An 11813-nucleotide genomic window follows, 5' to 3' on the forward strand; every position below is an offset into this window, starting at 1 on the left:
GTGTTTTAATTTGAAGGCCTGAACTGATGATTGAAAAAGCAGGAGTTCAAATCCCACACTGGGCTGTTGTGAATTTGAATTCTGTTTTTTCAAAAAGAAACATCAATCTGGAATTAAAAAACCTCTAGGATGGAATGATTCACTCCTGTCTACTAGTGCAAAGCCCGTGTGTATCTCAGTTTTGCTGCATTCATGAACGATTTAAGATGATGGGGTAGAATGACACCAATGACACAAAAATAGGCAGCGTTGTAAGCAGTGTAGCTGGAAGCATCAAATTACAAAGAGATAATAATATCTTAAATAAATGGGCAAAACTGTGGTAGATAGATTTCAATGTCGGTAAAAAATACTAGAGCAGAGTACTTTACAAATGCTGAAAAACAAGAAACACTGGTGGTCCAAAGAGACTTGGGGGGTCCATGTCCATTTGAGTGCAGTGTAGATTTACCAGAATGATAACTGGACTCAAAGGGATAAATTACGAGGTGATATTACACAAACTGGGGATTTATTCCCTGAAAGTTAGGAGGATCAAGGTGATTTGTTCAAAGTTGTTGAGATATTAAGGGGAACTGATGGGGTAGTTTTGGATAAAGTATTTCAGCAGCATGGGAACATAGGAACAGGGGTAGGCCATTCAGCCCATCGAGCCTGCTCCACCATCCAATACTATCATGGCTGATCATCCATTTCAATGCCTTTTCCCCAGACTATCCTCATATCCCTTTATGTCATTGGTATTTAGAAATCTGTCAATCTCTGCTTTAGACATACTCAATGACTGAGCTTCCACAGCCCTCTGGGGTAGAGAATTCCAAAGATTCACAACCCTCTGAGTAAAGACATTTCTCCTCATCTCCGTCCTAAGTGGCTTCCCCCTTATTTTGAAATTGTGTCCCCTGGTTCTAGACTCCCGAACCAAAGGAGACATCTTACCTGCATCGAACCTGTCTATCCCTTTATGTATTTTGTATATTTCAATAAGATCACCTCTCATTCTTCTGAATCCCAATGAGTACAGGCCCAACCTGTTCAACCATTCCTCAGAAGACAACCCCATTATCCCAGGAGTAAAACATCAGCTGCGGCTCCTTCGCCTGTCCTGTCTGTACCAGAACATGGAACCGTTACCCTCACCCTCCACACGACACTCCAGTCCTACTCCCTCCCTAGGAAGTCTGGAGATGGCGGTGGAAGCTGACGGACCCTCGCTGAGATCGTGCCTGGGGGAAGAGACAGGGAGAGAAGAAGATCAGTGAACAGGGACAATCTGGAATGTGAGGAATGAAGGAAGGAGAGAAAGATAGAGAGAAAGACAATAAGAAAGAGAGCTGTTAGCACAAACAATGGGGGTGTGGGGTGGTGGTGAGAAAGATCCCTTACTTTGAAATAAGACCATGAGACTCAGTAACAGATACATCTTCCACTGGAAGCTGATCCTGCAATTGGGAAATCAGTGGAAAGAAGAGAGTTGAGTCTTGTGTGCAGCCACATGAAAACTCAAGGAAGTGATTCAAGTTTGCACAACACCTCCCTCCCTGATGGGAAACACACGCCCCTTTCTCTACCATTGGCTTCCACTCGTTGCTGTTGAATTTGTTGGTATCATTCTGCTGCTGAAGTTGTTGGTGTATTTGTTGCTGTATTTGCTGGTGTTTTTCTCCGACTGAGGTTGTTGAATTTGTTGGTGTTTGAATCTCCTGCTGATCTGTTGTTGAATTTGTTGGCGTTGTTCTCCTGCTGAGGTAATTGTTGTGTTGGTTGGTGTTTTCCCTTCTGAGGTTTTTGTTGAGGTTGTTGTTTCCTTCCCTGCTTAACTTGTTGTTGCATTTTTTAATGTTGTGGTTGTTGTTGTATTTTTTTGCGTTTATATTCCCTGCTGAGGTTATTTTCTCTTTTTGAATTCATTCTTGAGATTTTGGGCGATGCTGCTGGAGGCCAGCATTTATTGTCCATCCTTTTCGCCCCTTGAGAAGGTGGTGGTGAGCTGCCTTCTTGAACTGCTGCAGTCCATGTGGGGTAAGTACACCCACAGTGCTGTTAGGAAGGGAATTCCAGGATTTTGACCCAGCGACAGTGAAGGAACGGCGATATAGTTCCAAGTCAGGATGGTGTGTGACTTGGAGGGGAACCTGCAAGTGATGGTGTTCCCAAGGATCTGCTGCCCTTGTCCTTCTAGGTGGTAGAGGTCCAGGGTTTGGAAGGTGCTGACGAGGGAGCCTTGGTGCATTGCTGCAGTGCATCTTGTAGATGGTACACATTGCTGCCACTGAGCATCGGTGGTGGAGGGAGTGAAAGTTGTGGATGGGTGGAGGGAGTGAAAGTTTGTTGATGGTTTGCCAATCAAGCGGACTGCTTTGTCCTGCATGGTGTCGAGCTTCTTGAGTTTTGTTGGAGCTGCACCCATCCAGGCAAGTGGAGAGTATTCCATCACACTCCTGACTTGTACCTTGTAGATGGTGGACAGGCTTTGGGGAGTCAGGAGGTGAGTTGCTTGTCACAGGATTTCTAGCCTCTGTCCTGCTCTTGAAGCCACAATATTTATATGGCTATCCCAGTTCAGTTTCTGGTCAATGGTAACCCTTTAGGATGTTGATAGTGGGGGATTCAGCGATGTTAATTCCATTGAATGTCAAGGGGAGATGGTTAGATTCTCTTTTAATTGAGATGGTCATTGCCTGGCACTTATGTGACACGAATGTTTCTTGCCAATTATCAGCTCAAACCTGGATGTTGTCCAGGTCCTGCGACATCTGAACACGGGCTGCATCAGAATCTGAGGTGTCACGAATGATGCTGAACATTGTGCAATCATCAGTGAACATCCCCACTTCTGATCTTTTGATTGAAGGGAGTTCATTGATGAAGCAGTTGAAGATTGTGGGACAGGACATACCCGGGGATGGGGATGACGAGGTGTGTGACATTGTCTGTAAGGCATAATTCCCTGAGTATGACGATGTCAGGCTGTTGCTTGACAGCTCTCCCAACTTTGGCACAAGCCCCTAAATGTTGGTAAGGAGGATTTTGCAGGTTCGACATGTTGTTGCATCTGTTGCTGTGTTTCGCCTGCTGAAGTTGTATTTATTACTTTTCTCCTCCTGAAGCACTTGTTGAATTCTGTTGATGTTCTTTCTCCTCCTGACGTTGTTGTATTTGTTGGTGAGCTTTTTTTTTGCCAACGTTGCTTCTCAAATTGTTGGTGTTTTCCCCTGCTGAGGTTGTTGTTGAATTTGTTAATGATTTTCGTGCTGAGGTTTTTGTTGCATTTGTCGTATTGCCCGGAGGAGGTTACAGAGATAGGGAGGAATGTTGGGGCTGGAGGAGGTTAAAGAGAAAGGGAGGGTTGTCAGGCGGGAGGAGGTTACAGAGATAGGAAGGGTTGTAGGGGTCTGGAGGAGGTTACAGAGAGAGGGAGGCTTCTTGGGTCTGGAGGAGGTTACAGAGAAAGGGAGGGTTGTCGGGCAGGAGGAGGTTACACAGATAGGAAGGGTTGTAGGGGCTGGAGGAGGTTACAGAGATAGGGAGGGATGTTGGGGCTGGAGGAGGTTACAGAGAAAGGGAGGGTTGTCGGGCGAGAGGAGGTTACACAGATAGGAAGGGTTGAGGGGCTGGAGGAGGTTACAGAGATAGGGAGGGATGTTGGGGCTGGAGGCAGTTACAGAGATAGGGAGGGTTGTAGGGGCTGGAGGAGGTTACAGAGATAGGGAGGGTTGTTGGGCTGGAGGAGATTACAGTGATAGGGAGGGTTGTTGGTGCTGGAGGAGGTTACAGTGATAGGAAGGTTTGTAGGGGCTGGAGATGGTTACAGAGATAGGGACGTTGTTGGGGCTGGAGGCTGTTACAGAGATAAGGGGCTTGTAGGGGCCGAAGGAGGTTACAGAGATAGGGAGGCTTGTTGGTTCTGAAGGAAGTTACAGAGATAGGGAGAGTTGTCGGGATGGAGGAAGCTACAGAGATAGGGAGGGTTGTAGGGGCTGGAGGAGGTTACAGTGTTAAGGAGGGTGGCAGGGTCTGCAGGAGGCTACAGAGATGGGGATGGTTGTCGGGCTGGAGGAAGCTACAGAGATAGGGAGGGTTGTAGCGGCTGAAAGAGGTTACAGAGATAGGGATGGTTGTTGGTGCTGAAGGAAGTGACAGAGATAGGGATGGTAGTCGGGCTGGAGGAAGCTACAGAGATAGGGAGGGTTGTAGGGGATGGTGGAGGTTACAGAGATAGGGAGCATTGTAGGCTGGAGGAGGTTACAGAGATAGGGAGGGTTGTACGGGATGGACGAGGTTACAGAGATCGGGACGGTTGTAGACTGGGGGAGGTTACAGACATAGCGTTGGTTTTCGGGGCTGGAGGTCATTACAGAGATCGGGATGGTTGTCGGGGCTAGAGGAAGTTACAGAAACAGGGAAGGTTGTCGGAGTTTGGAGGAGGTTACAGATGTCGGAAGGGTTGCATTATCTTATGGAGGTAGCAGAGATAGGGAGGGTTGCATTACCTTGAGGAGATTGCTGTGATAGGGAGGGCTGTAGGAGCTGCAGGAGGTTACAGAGAGAGTGATATCTCTCACTGATCATGGAATGTATTCACTGTCAACCCCAGTATCATTCTGGTGAATCTCAGCTGTATCTGGTCGGTGGCCAACAGCTGCTTGCTGAGGTAAGGTGTCCAGACTGAGTGCAATATTCCGGACATAGTCTAACCAGAGCCTCCTACAACTGTGGCATTACCTCCAAACCCTTTGTATTTTAGACTCTTTCATTAATCACACGTTCAATAATACATGACTGGATGCATGCACACACACACTCCCAACTCTCACTCCCTCTCTCTCTCTCTCTCCTCAGTTTGTTTGACTATGTTGTTAGTTGTGCACCTTTGCCCTTCAGCTGATCTTACCTGTGCCTATGATGTGAAGAGTCTATTGTTCTCAGTCCTTGACAAACACAACAGCTTCCTGCTTTGTAAAGGTTGATATTTTCCTATCAGTGACACACGGCACAACATTCAAATCTGTTAGTCCCAGGGAATGCAAATATCAAAGCCGGCTCAGAAGTGTTAATGGGTCCATTGTGGGACTGAATGAATATCTGAGAACCTGGCATGGACACAGGGGCACTGACAGAATCAGCAATCCAGTGAGAATGGAGACAGTGGAAACTATCAAGGACTAGGCGTTGGACATGGGCTGGTTGGAACTGAGATGCACATTCAGACGCCCCTTTTCACAGGCAGTGTAACATTGAGTAACAATGTGCTGCAAGGTGATTGTGATTACTGAGGGGACAGTGACATTGTGAATCTGTCACAGGAATATTATCTAGAACCCTGGACTGACTGCACTGCCCAATGTGCTAATGATCTAACAGAGAAATGTGGGGACAGACGAATCCCACCCCATCAGAAACAAATCCTAGAATAGTACAACAGAGGGAGGCCATTCGGCCCATCGAGGGTTTGTCATCTCTTTCGAAAATCAACCCAGTTCATCCAACTCCGCTCTCTTTCACCGTTTCCCTCAATTAATTCCCCTTCAAATATTGAGCCAATTCCCTTTTTGAATAATACCATTGAATTTCCACCACCCTATCAGACATTGCCCTCCAAATCCAAACCACTCATGATATTAAAAAACATTTATCCTCATGTCACCTCTGGTACCTTTGCCCATCACATTAAAGATGTGCCCTCTGGTGATCTATCGAATCTCCCCTTAACCTTCTCTGCTCTAAGGAGAACGTCCCTTTCTAGCCCAGTCTTTTTACTTGACTGAAATTCCTCACCAACTGAACCATCCGAGCAAATCTCTTCTGCACCCTCTCCAAAGCCTGCAGGTCTTTCCGAAAGTGTGGTGCCCAGAACTGGGCACAATATTCCAACAGGGGCCGAACTGGTGGTTTATACAGGTTTGGCATGACTCCCGGACTTTTGTACTCGACGTCTCTATTTACAAAGCCCAGACGCCAATCTGATTTATTGATCGCTTTCTCAACCTACCCTGTCACCTTTAAATATTCCAGCACAAGCATCCCCCAGGTCTCTCTGTTCTTGCACCACTTCACAAATTGTATTGTTTCATCTCTCCTCATTCTTGCAGTCAAAATCAAACATATCAAAGACTAATCCCACCCCTATCTGGGACAAATTACCCGCTTATTATTATTCAGTCAGTCATGGACAATGGTCTGCCAGTAACTCTATAAAGTTTACATACAACACTTTTCCTTCCATAAAACAATATTCTCGGTGATTCTTGTATTGAAGTTTATACCGAAAGCCCACTGCTATCCTAATGTTAGCAGGTGTGGAGCAGTCAGTGACTGAGACATTAACATTTGGTCAGGGACCCCTCACAATATCCCATGTCCTGAATACTCAAACACTCTCTCACTGAGAAATTTATGTCCTCCTCATTCTGGTTTGTATGTGTTACTAACGCTGTATCTGTGCTATTTAGGAGATGGTATCACTGTCGCTGATGTGAGGATTTCATTGTTCTCATTCTGTGACTACATTCTGAAAAACAGAATCATTTACTTTAACCCCAACGACTTCAAGGAAGAAAATGGATGTCATGTCATTTGTCTCTGTGGAGCATCTTGTTTCTCTGGCCCTCTCATCATCCCCCCAATACTGACCCACTACTGATAAGAGAGGCATGTCTCCTGGGAATATTCTCTCCCTAACATTCAGTCCCTATGAAAGATCAAATATACACAGCCAATTTGAAAATACCGACACAATACTGACTATAATTTTCAGAGACCCAGCCCCAGGCTCCAATCTCCCTACACCCTTCCTGTTGGGTAAGTGACGACAAGTTATGTTACAACAGCAAAGTCCAGTTGGTTAGCAAAGGCCCAGGAGAAATATTAACTTGCTTTATTATGGCAGCTCCTTTCACCGAAAGGCCTTCGTTTGCATAGATTATGTCATATTATTAATTATTACTGAATGTAAATATTTCAGCCAACCAGCACTGCGGTCAGTCACTGGTCAATCCGTCGTGGTGTATATAGGGGTTGGAGCTGTCACTGAGACTGATACTGTTCACAGCAGAGTGGACCCGAGACTGAGGAGCAAGCAGCTGGAACTGAACCGACAACATCTCCCACCCAGCGACATCTACTTTGGAGACTCTGGTAAGCAGTCGGGTATGGGAGGACTGCTCGAAAAAGCACAGGAGTTTGTCATTTGCTAGGTGTTGACCCAGGGGGAATGTGTCCTGCTTTTCCTGAAACAACACCATCCTCAGTAATAACCTTTGTCAGAAATTCAAAGAGGTTCGTTACAGGAATGCAGGAGACAGACCTGGAGGAGAGAGTCAGGAACACATGTGGTTTGTTCATAAAAGTTTTGGAGAGTGGAAAGGGTGAAGGATTGGAGTCAAGTTACTGATGTTTATCAAGAACATATAGTTGAGCTCACCTCTGTCTGTAGGAGCCACAGTGAGAGAGAGATAGATAGATGGAGCTCACCTCTCTGAACAGATATACTGACAAACTCCTCTTCAACTCCTTATTTAATATTCCCTCCAATTGCACGATTCCTTTAGCTCTCTCAAATGTTTGTCTTGTGTTTCCCTTTCCAGAATCTCACCAGTAAGATGTGGACTCTGCTGATCATTCTGGGTTACCTGAGTGAGTAACTTTCATTCTCGACAAAGTTCACCTCCAGTACAACTAGAACAAGCTGTGTTTATTCATACCGTTATATAGAATAATCTCCCAAGCTGTTGCACAGAAATCTGATGGAAGAAATGTCTGACAGGGCAGGGAAGGAGATGATTGGAGGGCTGACTGTTAGTTTAAAAAAGCAGACGGAGGTGGAGAGGCAGAAAGGTTTAGGAGGCTAGACATCTTGAAGCCACATCAGACACTGCTGGAGGAAAGGGAGTGGAGGGAAGTTCTACAGGAGGCTTGGGTCAGAGAAGCAGAGAGTTGGTGAAGATTACAGAAATGCGGTGGGAGAGGGTGGAGAGGTCATGAAAGAATTTGAACAGGAAGATGGTAGTTGTACATCAAAGGCGTTTGCAGCTGTGAACCAATGTGGGTCAGAGAGCACAGGGGTGATGTGTGACTTAAACTTTCTGCAAGATAACATGCAACAGCAGTGTGTTGGAGGAGACCTGACTTCTGGAAAGTGGAAGCTGGGAGGCTGGCCAGGAGAGGATTAGAAGATTTGATTCTCTAGAAGTTGAGGGTTTTTGGTAGAGGATTGGCTGAGGCAAAACCTGTGATGGTGGATATTAAGGAGGTTGTAATTGGATGTCCTTGTGATGAGGAGGCGACAGGGAAGGAAGCTGGGCACAGTCGGAAGCTGATGAGAAATTGGAGAGGGACAAGATAGATCCTCGGGATACCCTAGAGGTAACAGTGCTGGAGTGGGTAGGGAAGACACTGCAGGAGATTCTCTGCCTGAGACTAGACTGGGTAGAGTGGAAATAGGCCAGAGCAGTTCCACCCAACTGGACATGGAAGGAGTGGTGTTGGCGATGGATAGTGTGGTGAATTGTGTCAAAGGCTGCCGACAATTCGAGAAGGATGATCAGAAACAGTATTCCTGACTTGGCTCTTGCAGCTTCACTGCTGCTCAAACACTGTACCAGTTCTTTGGTAACTCTAGTAGAGACAGCCCTGGTAATTATAGACCTGTGAGCCTCACTTCGGTTGTGGGTAAAATGTTGGAAAAGGTTATAAGAGACAGGATTTATAATCATCTTGAAAAGAATAAGTACATTAGAGATAGTCAGCACGGTTTTGTGACGGGTAGGTCGTGCCTCACAAACCTTATTGAGTTTTTCGAGAAGGTGACCAAACAGGTGGATGAGGGTAAAGCAGTGGATGTGGTGTATATGGATTTCAGTAAGGCGTTTGATAAGGTTCCCCACGGTAGGCTATTGCAGAAAATACGGAAGTATGGGGTTGAAGGTGATTTAGAGCTTTGGATCAGAAATTGGCTAGCTGAAAGAAGACAGAGGGTGGTGGTTGATGGTAAATGTTCATCCTGGAGTTTAGTTACCAGTGGTGTACCGCAAGGATCTGTTTTGGGGCCATTGCTGTTTGTCATTTTTATAAATGACCTGGAAGAGGGTGTAGAAGGGTGGGTTAGTAAATTTGCAGATGACACTAAGGTCGGTGGAGTTGTGGATAGTGCCGAAGGATGTTGTAGGGTACAGAGAGACATAGATAGGCTGCAGAGCTGGGCTGAGAGATGGCAAATGGAGTTTAATGCGGAAAAGTGTGAGGTGATTCACTTTGGAAGGAGTAACAGGAATGCAGAGTACTGGGCTAATGGGAAGATTCTTGTTAGTGTAGATGAGCAGAGAGATCTTGGTGTCCAGGTGCATAAATCCCTGAAGGTTGCTAACCAGGTTAATAGGGCTGTCAAGAAGGCATATGGTGTGTTAGCTTTTATTAGTAGGGGGGTCGAGTTTCGGAGCCACGAGGTCATGCTGCAGCTGTACAAGACTCTGGTGAGACCGCACCTGGAGTATTGCGTGCAGTTCTGGTCACCGCATTATAGAAAGGATGTGGAATCTATGGAAAGGGTGCAGAGGAGATTTACTAGGATGTTGCCTGGTATGGAGGGAAGGTCTTACGAGGAAAGGCTGAGGGACTTGAGGTTGTTTTCGTTGGAGAGAAGGAGGAGGAGAGGTGACTTAATAGAGACATATAAGATAATCAGAGGGTTAGATAGGGTGGATAGTGAGCGTCTTTTTCCTCGGATGGTGATGGCAAACACGAGGGGACATAGCTTCAAGTTGAGGGGTGATAGATATAGGACAGATGTGAGAGGTAGTTTCTTTACTCAGAGTGTAGTAAGGGCGTGGAATGCCCTGCCTGCAGCAGTAGTAGATTCGCCAACTTTTAGGGCATTTAAGTGGACATTGGATAGACACATGGATGAAAATGGAATAGTGTAGGTCAGATGGTTTCACAGCTCGGCGCAACATCGAGGGCCGAAGGGCCTGTACTGCGCTGTAATATTCTAAAAAAAAAAAATTCTAACTTGACTATTCCAAAGACCTCCTGGCTGATCTCTCACATTCCACCTTCTGTACATTTTGGTCATCCAGTATGATACTGCCCAAGTCCCGTTCACCTTTCATCTCCGTGCTCACTGACCTGCACTGGCTCCCGGTTCAGCAAGGCCTGGATTTCAATATTCTCACAATCGTTTCCAGATCCTTCTATCACCTCGCCGTTCCCTACCTATGAAATCATCTCCAGCCCCACAACCCTCGGAGATCTCTGCGCTACTCTAATTCAGGCCTCTTGAATATTCCCGATTCGAATCCCTTCCACCATTGGCAGCTGTGCTTTCACCTGCCGAGGCTTAACGCTATGGAATTCTCTCCCTCAACTTCTCCGTCTCTCCACCTCTCTTTCATCCTTTCAGACACTCCTTAAAACCTACCTCTTTGACATAGCATTTGGCCACCTGCCCGACCAGCTGCTTCTGTGGATCGGTGTCAGTTCGGGATGGTAACACACCGATGAAGTGCTTTGGGACATTTTATTACATCAAAGGCAGTACATAAATGCAGGTTGTTGTTGGTTTTGAGACTACACGTTCCCTCTCCAGGACCCACCAGTCACACTGGGTCGCTTGTGCTCCACCTGGCAGTTCTCGCTCCTCCTCCACTTTACATCTTTCCTACTGGGATGAAGTGAAGCTGAGATATTTACTGTTTTCTGCTACCTGAGAGCTGGTGGTTAATCCAGAATAGGGAGTACTGTCTGTGAGCAGTGAGTTAGAGGGGGAGGCTGAGCTGGGAGACAGATGGAAATCCAGTTTAGAGAAGGAGGACATTTTCCAGCTTTAATCTGGGGGGTTTTGACCAGGGCAGAGGGTGAAACTGAGATTCTTGGTATTTCGGGAGGGTACAAGGCGCTGTGTAACATTAACTGTACTTTATATTAACATTAAACATCTTTCTGTCACTCAGTCACAGACTCCACACTCACTGACCCGTGTGTAAATCACACAGTCCTGGACCAGCCCTGGAGGAGCATCGATTGTGATGTCACTGTGGGCTCCGGTCAGGAGAAGTGTGATGATAATCTTGCTCAAGGATGGTACAGATTTAAAAGGTAATGTAAAGGAACAAATTCTGGGTAAATCAGTTAATGAGGGAGGAGTAATGGATTTCCCCCAGTTTCTGGTACTCTCTGCTGTTACCAGTCTCTCTAACAGTTAATATTTACCATCAGTTCAGGGACTGACTCTGTGATTATTGTTTCAGTTCTGGTGGATGGAAGATTCCGGACACTGTTGTCCCAGATTTTCACTGCTCCACACGTGCCACAGGCTGGTTACAGGGTAATTTCCGTCTTAAAAATATCAGATTTACATTCACTGTCCAGCACTGTTCACATCAGTTACAGTCTTCAATATTTATAAACTCTCATTTCAGGTTCCCATCCCAGTGTGGGACAGGGGGAAGTAACACGGACAGTTTGTTTTAACAAGGCTGGAAATCGCTGTCACTGGACCCAGGAAATAAAGATCAAAAACTGCAGCAGTTATTTTGTTTATGAGTTGAAGCCTCCACCCGACTGTAACGCTGCTTATTGTACAGGTAGATTGCTGTTTGTATATGGTGCAGATGGGTGATTCTGGGATGTCCCGTGTCTCCCATAGAAATGAGACAGTTTACTCACTGCCCTCCTTTTTGTAAGGGACACAGTGAATATAGGATCTGTAAAACAGAGTGAACTCTTCACTAAAACTCTAGGGAACTGAACCAGACGCTCGCTGTCTGGAGAGAGGGCTGGCATGTCTGGGTAGTATTCTGTCAGGTCTGCAATTGAGG

The sequence above is a fragment of the Heterodontus francisci genome, unplaced genomic scaffold, assembly GCF_036365525.1.
Source record: "Heterodontus francisci isolate sHetFra1 unplaced genomic scaffold, sHetFra1.hap1 HAP1_SCAFFOLD_398, whole genome shotgun sequence".
NCBI lineage: Eukaryota > Metazoa > Chordata > Chondrichthyes > Heterodontiformes > Heterodontidae > Heterodontus > Heterodontus francisci.